The sequence below is a fragment of the Ruditapes philippinarum genome, unplaced genomic scaffold (assembly GCF_026571515.1).
Source record: "Ruditapes philippinarum isolate M1 unplaced genomic scaffold, ASM2657151v2 ctg935_1_1_1_1, whole genome shotgun sequence".
NCBI classification, from domain to species: Eukaryota; Metazoa; Mollusca; class Bivalvia; order Venerida; family Veneridae; genus Ruditapes; species Ruditapes philippinarum.
The window spans coordinates 34,839-46,250 of NW_026855136.1; the positions used below are offsets into that span (position 1 = coordinate 34,839).

Consider the following 11,412-nt stretch of genomic DNA (forward strand, 5'->3'; position numbering starts at 1 on the left):
CATTATTGTCTGTATATATATTGTGAATTTGTTCGAAATAAACTATGTTTAAACTATATTAGATGATAACTGATGTGTTCAATTGATATAATATCTATAATACTTATATACTTTTGCATATTAATCAAGTATTTATAAAAAAATATTTGCCTTACCGACTACGTACGTAGATGTTGGAAATTTAGTTCACTTACCGACAGGTTTGTTTAGAAACAGATACATCTTAAAGTGTTCCATTTTCCAAAATTATTAACCCTACAAGAAATCATTACATTGTTATGCAAGCTATGATAACATATCTATATGACTTTGCAAGGAAAAATAAGAACTAATATAATATTTATTATGCAAGTTAACCAGTTTTACTTCGGCCGAGTATCTTTTTTAAAGATACTCGTTGTTTGCTTTTCCCTTTACGCCCCTTCTCATCGAAAATACTACAAGACACACACAGCCGCATTCCCAATACTGTCAATATGTGAGATTAAATAATTTATTTATTTATTGTATGCCTTATTTATAAATACTTAAAAAGCAAAAAAACACATCATTTTATCAAAAGTAAAAAAAGAAAAAGAAAAGAAAAGTCAATTTTTAAAAAACTTTTACAAGGGTGTTTAAACTGCACTGTTCTCTATATACCACAGCTGCTGTAACAATACTAACATAATGTCACGGCGGGTCCGAGATTGTGTTGTTTTGGTTACCGGAAGTTCAGGCTTTTTAGGACAGCATATGGTTGGGTTGTGCACAATTACGCTGAACACGTGACAGAGATACGAGTTCTGGATACACAACCGTACATCAACAATACGGGTATTTTATGAATAATCAAAACTGAACTTAAAGAATGCATGATAATTTTATGAGCTACTTATTTATGAAATTTACGTAAATCATATACTGCTTTTTATTTCAACGTTCTCAAGGACAATGACTATAGGTTGACTTGGGGTTAAGTGTTTTTCTCATATGTAGGAGAGCGAGGGTTCGATCCACGCCGAGTCATACCTAAGACCATTCAAAATATCCTATTAGTATCTTCCTTGCTTAGCTCTTTATATAGGGAAGAGTTTTTAATCCGACGTCAATTTTATATAATTTTGATTAATGTCTAAGCCTGTTTTACATTGTTTTTTGTTTTGTAGAGTATGAAGCTAAGAAGCCATTGAGACAATATGTTCAACGTTGAAGGTATTTAGAAACTTTTGTCTTTTCATTACTACATGGTGACTGCTTTTTTCATTGTAAGGTTCGGAAAAAAAACTGAAGTTGAAATTTCTTTTCATATTTGTTAATGCATTGTTTTTGAATGCAGTGTTCCTTTTACCTTCTTCAACTTGTGTGCCTTGTTCAGCTGTTATCGCATTAATATGTCCGCCTCATATAATTACCACAAATACAGAGTTACTCATAATACATATCTATGAAAGTTATTTCTTTAAGGACATCACTTACCTTTTTTATCATTTTCATCAATTATTAAGTTATAAATAAAACTCGTACATGAAATATATTCTCACTTACACATTTATTATTTCAATCAGTACCTCTATTTATTTACCTAATGCTATGTAACTTTCCATTTAAAGGTACGAAAACCGTAATAGAGGCTTGTAGAAGGTCGGGTGTAAAGCGTTTACTATACTGTAGCTCGGCTGGTGTAATATTAGGATATGACGACATTATAGACGGCACGGAAGACAATTTATCATATCCTACAGAACATTTGTTCTCTGTTTACGGTAAAACCAAGCAACAGGCGGAACAACTTGTATTAAAAGCAAATGGTATTCAAGATAGCACTTTTACCTTTAAAGTTTCTTGTGACTTTTTTGAGCATCTTGTGTTACAATTATGGCCCCTGAAATAATGCGCGGAAGAGCACCGGAGGTCTTTCTCCATCCGTAAAGCTGGAACGTCGCCATATTACAATGTACTTATATTATGTCGGTGTGATGTAAAACTCAATCAATCAAACAAACAAACAAATATGGCCCGTGTCGCTTTACCATGCTTACCATATGCGCATGCATCGCTCTTGGATTGATATATCTTTTTGTAAAAGCTGATCCTTTCTTTACCAATCTGAATACATAATGTGTTCATATAATATTAGATGATTTCATTAAAGAATGCATACAGCACAAGTTTGCTGGAAAACGGATGCAATTCTTGTATTAGTTATAAGATTTCTTGTCCTTGATCATGAGTTTTAGATTGATGCCTCATTTATGCAGCACAAAACATATTGACATTTTGACATTGTGCAATTGCATAACCTAATAATATAATTTACAGTGTGAACGAAAATAATTCAAACGATATAAAAATAATATTTATCAGAAGAGATTATAATTTTATGTTTGTTTGAGGTAGTGGTGTGTGAAGGTACATTTTTTGTGTTTTGTTCTATGAAATAAGTACTAAGACTATTTTTTATATTATATTCCAGATGAGACTTTGTAAACAGTTGCTATTAGGCTATATGGAGACTTGGACTGGAGAACATTCGGTCAAATGTATGGTAATTCATTTACAAAGGCTACTGGATACTATATACATGTTGATTTTTCCTTTAAGAAATGTGACTGGGTTTATGTTGGTAACGTAGCTTGGTCGTTTATACAAGCAGATAACGCCCTACGTGACAACAAGAATCCTGTTGCCGCTGGTCAAAGCTATTTTATCATTGATGATACACCTTTAATGGGTCGACAGGATGCGTTGTTTGAAATGGTGAAAGACAGTGGTCTACGACGTTTTATTCTTTCGCCGCCAATGTAGTTTCAAGTACAACTGATGCTAATAATACTCTGTGTATTAACATTTTTGTCCTTGTTTTGGAAGGTGGATTTCCCTTTAGGTAAATGGATAGTTCGTATGAGAAATAGGACATGGCTTTTAAGTAGAAAGAAAGCAGAGATATTTCTAGGGTATAAGCCAATGTTTAAACACGACGAAGTGAAGAAAAGAGTTACAAAATATATTAAGTCTATTTCAAGGCGATACATCTCTTACAATTTATGTGCAAATTTATGTGCAATAGGATGAATAATTAACAATGTATATAATACAACGTATTATATTTTTCAAAATTTGACATCTATGTTATTTATGTATTGTCCAGGTCAAGCAAATATAACTGGCAAGACGAACTTGTTTGGTATGAGATAAAACACAACACTTAGGTTGAATGAAATAGGGCATTTATTAAATGCCATAAATGACAAATGTTACATAATAACAAACATGACAAATGTTACATAATAACAAACATGGCATGTACATATTTGTATCGAAATAACCAAACTGGGAGGTAAAAACCGCCATATATATGCGAATAATTCATTGTTCGACTTCGTAAATTGAAACAAATGAAATAAAGAATATGTATTTATCAAAATGAAATTAATAAAATATGCTAGAAATGCTATCTATGAACTTATGTTTTATATACATGTTACTAAAAAAATAAAGATCAGTTTTTGAAAACTACAAAAAATGGTTTGTTAAAGATTTGAACTTGCAACTTCATGGTTACAATTCCGCCGTTACCACTCGGACGTGGGGCAGTATTTATTGATTTAAGTTTCAAAATCTATACCATCACTTAAATCCTAAGCGTAAATCATAACAAAATAAGGAAACCAACGAAAAACCTCCCGACAATAAATGAATCTAACGTCAATATTGCCAATCTAACAACATTGACCTGGCACCCTTGCATTTGACTCTTTAATCGGAAAATTCCGTAAAATACGATCTACATGTAAATCGATATGAATGTATATAACAAGTTGTTAAATAGTGTAAATTAAGAATCCCTCTTAGCTCTTTCCCTTCAAAAGATACACACGTTACACGTTGGTTCGAATCCTGGTTCATAATCCTCATTTCTTTTTCATTTTAATTCTTAAATTTCCATTCTTTTAAAACTTATGCAAACAGACTATCTGTGAAGTATTTTTGATAACCGCCTATAGCATGTATGCTCTAAAGCATTTACGATTGCTTAATATCAGAGAAAAGCTTTGAAAAATTCTAAAAAAAAACTTGCGATTGTCCGTATGTCTGAGTAGTTATGGAAACATACCGATAAAGAAAAGGAGATACCTTCAACAATAGGACGGCAGTATGGGCAGTACGACTTACACAGCCAGTGAAATCGACTAGTCGATTCATTGAAATTTATCATAAATGCGCTGTTCGTTTTAGTAAAGATTATGTTATGACACAAAAATATAATTGTATCAAAATCACTACTTAATATGTATCCTAGAAACAGATGTAATGCAACTACTTCAAACTAATCCTTGCAAGTTAAAAAAGTGTGTATCCTCATAACGCACTGTTGGTTAGGAATCTAACTAGAGACCTTAAAATCGGTAACACCACACCTCACTGAAGTGTGAATCGATGTATTCTTAGATACCAGTGTTAATTAATCAAAAAATAAAAAAGCCACACAGCAACAATTTTTCACCAGACTTAGGTGAAAGACCACGTGTTAATATGGAAAAACAATATTTTGGGTAATTTCAAGGTTTTTCATCATTTTTTGTTAACCCATTACCTCATATAGACGTGTTTTGACAGTTTTTCGCCTCCTTCCTTTTTGAGGAACTTTTCGGCCCTTTCCGTCAGTCTTCGGATAAGGATCTCGTACACTATAGTATGAATACACAGAACGGATGCGGTATATCGGTCAAACCCACGCTAAGAAAATAAACATGTAATAGTAATTTAATGCAGGAAGTTGTTGACAAGTTCATTTCAAATATTTGTAGTTAATGTCCACCTAAAGTACATGTAAGTGGATTCATTGCTACAAAAGCAAACAATACATTATTTCTATATCTATTTTTATGGTTGTAGAAACCGAAAGTACAAAAAAACCAACCTGTTGACATTCAGTCGGATTTGTTTAAAACTGTACATCATTGGGCATATTTAAATTACAAATTGTTGTCAGACATATTTTCAATCATAAGTGTACTGAAACAGAGTTTAATTTCATTTTGGATGTCAAATATATACATTAGTTTTACATTATCTCTGTTTCTGTTTACATCTGAAACCACGTGGTAGAACTACTTTCAATCCGTATTGTTTCCGAGGTTATAATAGATAATAGCCGTGGATGTTCCGATTGGATTGGAGCAGTACCTATAGACGCTTGCAGAAGGTCTCAACCTGATACGGAATTAGATCAACCCGTTGTAGTCTAAAATTAAACACAGTGGAATCCAGAATTAAGCCTCAGATGTGTCTGATTTACTATAGAACAAAGAATAAGAAAATTCACCGGACCGAGTCCAGAAATCATGATAACAAGATAGACAAATATTTTTTTCTCCGATTACCACATTTTTCATCCATTATCGTATATAAATCGGTGTGGAAAGATGAATTAGACGTTTTAAAGTTCATTCCGTAAGGTGAAAAGGCGAGATTTTAGCATTTAAACATATAAGCTTCTTGTCCCGTATGTACCGGAAAACGGTATTAAGTTTGGTGCTCCAATCCTTTTTTTAGTCTTACTCCTTTTTGAGGCCTCAAACAGTGAAAAATGCCCTATTTAGGACCCAAACACTGTTTTTCATTTGAGAAATGTTAATAAAAATGTGGTCACTTTTTCTTGCCGCGCGCCATCATAAAGGTGCATCAAGGGGATGTGCCCCCTTCTGTTTCGGGGATTTGAAGGGTGGCGGAAGCCCCCTTCATCGCCAAGAAAATTATGGACATCTGACAGGTTAAAATGATCTCAAGTTGAATGTAAGGTAATGTGTAACCAACGATGAAAAGCCTTTTACTCTATCTCAATCCACTGAGATGTTGCAGCATTTTGAAATCAGTTTTGATGGAAAAAAAAACATTGGAAAATATTGATTTTTGGCAATTTTGAGACTTCCGCCCGTTGTCATTGTAACATGGAATTTGAGATTGAGCATGCTGTTACAGAGGCTATGGTCCAGTCAACATTTGTGCCAAGATTCATCAGTTACATAGTTAATTAATCAAAAGAAAGAACTCGACAGTTTCAAACAAACATCTCAAACAATAGTGTTCAAGAATACAAGAGGGATTATGTGTATAATTTATATCCATTTTGGATAGTTTGAATTTCGAATGTAAAATTTCATGATGCTACAACTCCGATTGTTCTTTGTGTATACATATATTGTTATTTAAATGCTTTATACATTAAATATGTTATTCCACTTACTACTTATACTTGCTGAATATTGAAATCGCTTGTTAGGGTTTCTGTTTTTAGAAATCCTTCATATAAAATATGATTAACAAGATCAACAAGGATAGGCAGCGTTCAATGAACGCAAATCATTATCAATAAAATCATTATTAAATCTTAATCATGTATATGGTTTTCTCTCTCAATGTCTAGCTAAATGGTGTAATTTCAGGGTGAAAATGCCCTTCCCTGCTAAATATATGTTTCACATTCATGGGTTTAAGACTATACCCAGGCAGGATCTTCCATAATCAGGGAAGGCATATGAGGTATCGGCCCGATATACTTCTAGCCACTACACTGACATTTACACACGATACGTCGATACCTATATCTTATTGAAGATTACTGACCGAGTTACACGCGGTTTTACACAGATTAAGTAACATAAAACACACTTTGATTAGAAAAGAAGATCAAATGGAGAAAGTTGAAATCAGAGCCGTCATTAAGTACCTCTGTAAGAAAGGGATGTCCCCCAAGGAAATCCATGACAACTTCATGGATACACTTAAGAAGGAGTCTCCTTCTTATATCCTACTGTGACAAAATGGGCTGCTTAATTTAAGAGGGGACAGGGAGAGCATTGGAGTGATGAGCGGCATTTGTCGCCAAAAGAGGCCACCAACGATGAAACTGCCTATACTGTGCACGATCTGGTCATGTGCGATAGAAGACGAGACCTGCGAAGCATTGCTAGGGAAGTAGGTATAAGCTTTGGTTCAGTTCAGGCAATTCTGACTGATGTGTATGGTATGTCAAGGTTTCTGCTAGATGGGTCTCCAGACAGTTGACTAACGACCAGAAACGGACCAGACTTGACATTTCTTTTGTCTCGCTTCGAGGATGAACCTGATTTTATCTACCGGATCGTAACTCAGGATGAAACATTGGTCCATCACTTCGATCCGGAATCCAAAAAAACAAACATGCAGTAGAAGTACCCTGACTCATCCCCTCCGAAAAATTTCAAGTGGGTGCCATCAGCAGGGAAGATGATGGCTTCATTTTTTGGGAAGTCAGGGGATAATCATGATTGACTCTCTGGAGCAAGGTCGTACCATAAACGGCACTACTCTGCAGACGAATGGAGACGTCTGCGTCAAGAAATTGCGCGTAAAAGGAGGAACAAACTGTCTCAAGGCGTTCTGCTCCTGCACGACAATGCGCCAGCTCACACATCCAAAGTTGCGATGGCTACTGCAACTGGCTGCGGCTTTGAAATTCTTCCCCATCCCCCATATACTTCGGACTTGGTCCCTTTTGACTTCTACCTGTTTCCGAAACTGCTTCGTGGTAGCCGTGTTGGAAGAAATGAAGGTGTCATAGAGGCGGTTAATGAGTTCTTTGAGGACCAAAATAGAGAGTTCTATTTTGAAGGGTTAAACAAGTTGCAGCACAGGTGCATTGATGTAGATAGCAATTATATTGAAAAGTAAGACCATTAGTTGGGTTTTCTGACTACCGGAAAAACATCGGGCCGAGAACTTTTTGATCAATCCTCGTATATGCACTGTCACGTATGTCTAACGGATCATTAGTTAAATTGGGCATGCCACACATATTTAACACATTTCAGTATGAAGCTGTGTTTAGAGGTAGGTATTTTTTTACACACACACATATCCCAACTATTTTACTAAAAATAAAACGCATGTCGATTTAGATAGTTTTCTAGATTTCACTGTATCAGTACATGGAATTAGAACTGCCTTCCTAAAATCATTTTTTGAATGCTAGGACCATACGCATAATTTAAGTATCATATAGTTAACTGTTCACTTAATGAAACTGCTTTTCACCATACCAGTAACAATTTGCCAATGCGTAGAGAACAGATATCAGCCGGTCATAAAAACGTATCATAGGGAACTTACATTTTTGCTTGCAGTTAGTTTATCGGACCATTAAGAAATACGGAAAATTTGTAGATCTATGTGAAAAAGATAGTTTAAACTTTTCGTGTTTTTGGTTTGCTATTTTAGTAAACATGTTGTTGCTGTAACTAATTAAATATATATGCTCCATAACGTCTGTAATTGTGTTTGTTTTATATTTGCTTATTAACTAGCCTCGGTGATAAAGAGTTAAAACTCTTATTTTCAAAGTGAAGCTTGTAGGTTCGAATCTTAATGAAAGATCCGTTTTTAAAGTTTATTTTTATTTTATTTTTTGTTTTATTTTTATTATATTTTGCGAAACTGAACTACTACTAAATTTTTGTGCATGCCAATCACCCATCGTACGACTGTACAAATTGAAATGATAAAACTTGACAAATATACATCTATGTATCAAAGTTATTACTTGTTAAAGACAAAGCATAAGAAAAGAAACAAATGATTACTCAATTTAATGCTGCATTTAGTTAAAAAATTACAGAAATCTGAAAAAAATGTTTGTCGCGGATTCGAACTTGCAACTTGCTATCATTCCTGTCACTAGGCCATCGGGACGTTAGTATAAAATAAAGTATCGACAACATTCCTATCATTACAAATCAATTAGTAAATCGTTATAAATTACGAAAACTAACGATAAATGTTCCGAGTCTCAGGTCAGTATTGACAAACAATATACAGTTAACTTGTGAATGGTTCGCAAAAATATGGCGGCTGATAAAATGAAAACATATTTATATATGTAAATATTTTAAAATCTTTTCCATTCTTTCTAGGTAAAGGGTAACACTTAGGCTATTAGAAAACTATTTAAAATACAGATGAAAAATAGCCGAGCTTTTGTTTATGCTTTCTCGACCTTCTTCATTTCCAATTGTTATTAAGGAATTGATTTAACATTTGTAAGAACAAGCTCTTTTTTTACCAAGAATATTTGGAAGCGGCCCGCTTAGAACACCCAGCTTGAAGTATTCCAAAGCCCCCTATTCATCTCAACCCTTCTTAGATAATAAAGTATTCGTCGATCTGCCATACAGGTATAATATTCGGTCAAAGACTGACAGTTATGTAAGAAAAACTGTTTTGATTTTCAAAAACCTTATGAAAAAATGACCCTTAGCTGCACGGGGGAGAAACTGTTAAACGAAGGATGGAGTTTTATGAAAACTTGTCAGGAGTTCTTATGATAACTATTACGGAGTTCCTGGAAAACGTTACGGATTTTTTCGGAAAACTTTACTGTTTACTTGAGAAACACACGTAGAAATGGTAATGTTAAATTTAAATGGGGAGTTTGAGGTGTAAAATTAAACTTTGATGATTAAGCTTGATATACATATTGTAATTTGTGTCAGAAAAAAACAACAACACTATATATATTTTTTTCATTGCCTCTCGTCTAAAATGTGGTAGTTTTGAGTAAACTGACCAAACTAGAACTGCCACTGTCATGGCGTGAATTCCCCCACTATCAGCAGTGGCCATTAAGAGCTCAAGGACAACCTCCCTGCAAAATCTGAGGTTACTAAGCCAGTGCATTGCTAAGTTATGTATTCTACATGCTTCAAATGTGTAAATGTCAAAATCAATATACTGTGGACAGACATTCTTAAGCATTTGGGAAGACAAACTTATTATAGTAAAATCCCCGTGGCCTTGACCTTTGACACAATCAACTAAAAATCAATAGGGGCCATTTACTAGTCATAAACAACCTCAATAACAAATATGAAGACTGTGGGTCAAAGGTTTCTTAAGTTATTGGGCAGACAAACTTTTGAAGTCAAAGTCCCTGTGACCTTGACCTTTGACCCAGTGACCTCAAAATAAATAGGGGTCATTTACTAGCCATGACTAATCTCCATGCCAAATATGAAGATCGTGGGTCAAAGGAATCTTAACTTATTGGACGGACAAGTTTTTTTTAGTCAAAGCCCCTGTGACCTTGACCTTTGACCCAACAACCTCAAAATCAATAGGGATCATTTACTAGTCATGACTAACATGCATGCCAAATACGAAGACTGTTGATAAAAGGAATCTTAAGTTATTTGGCGGACAAGGAAAAACCGACGGACGGTCGTACGGACAAGCTGATTCCAGTATACCCCGCTCACAACTTCGTTGTGCGAGGTATAATTACTTGCCCATTCTTACATATTGACCTTTTTATTTGTGATATTCTTCGTTGACCAACTTCATTATCTAATTAAAATGGAAAGTTGCAAACGTAAAGACAAGGCTAATGAGTTCTTGTGACAACTCTGAGGATGTCCTACGTGTTACGTTTCATAATGATTTGCACACTTATTGAATGACAAAATACGCTAAAACGTGCCGTAACTTAGCACAAGAAGCACATCGGCAGTAACAAAAGTTATCATAAGAACTTTTGGACATCTTCAGAGTTGTCACAAGAACTCCGTCACATTGGAAAATAGTGCATACATTTGTTAGTAGGGGTTAATGTTTGCAACTTTCCATTATAATTAGGCACTAAGTATGGCAACAGAGAAAATCACTAATAGACAGGTCAGTTTATACGAATGAGCAAATAATTTGGATAATTCAGAATTAAACTACCAGATTTTAAGCAAAAGGCGATGAAAAATGGACAAAAAAGCTTTTTCCGACGCATGATACAACTTGTATGGCAAGCTTAATCATCAAAGTTCAATTTAGCATTACAAACATCATTTTTAAATATGAAACTAACCATTTTTCATGAGTGTATTATCGGTATAAAGAAACATTTTCCGACAAAACTCCTCCTGACAAGTTATAATGAGAACTCCATCCTTCATGTAACAGTTCCTCCCCCGTAAGCTGGGACATAATTTTTTTTGCCCCAACCCTTAGCAAATTTGAGCAGTATTTAATCCAAGCCCAGCAGGACGACTTAATTACACAAACGTTCAACTCTTTATTCGTAGCCATTTAATAAACACAATATCAACATTAAACATAAATTTGTTGAAAAAAGTATTTCTATTTGTATGACAAGCTATAATGCTATTTGCACGCCCCCTTTCTGATTGTTTAAGATATAAATTGTTTCAAGTCCATTTAACTGATACCTATTGTATACATATATGATAGAAAATCAATGTCAATGCTTATTTTAACAGATAATGCGTTCTAAATAGTAGATAATTAATCTCTTTCGTAATTTTAATTGCTTAAAAAATAAAAAATATAACAAAATAATATTAATTGATACAGAAAGTGATACAGGTCAGGAAACATTTAAAACTG

The 11,412-nt window shown here is 34.3% G+C and overlaps 1 pseudogene; it reads left to right on the forward strand.

Moving 5' to 3' along the window:
* Positions 1-1,567: 1,567 nt before the first annotated feature.
* On the forward strand, positions 1,568-3,332 carry LOC132742223 (3 beta-hydroxysteroid dehydrogenase/Delta 5-->4-isomerase-like; annotated as a pseudogene).
* The last annotated feature ends 8,080 nt before the right edge of the window (positions 3,333-11,412 follow it).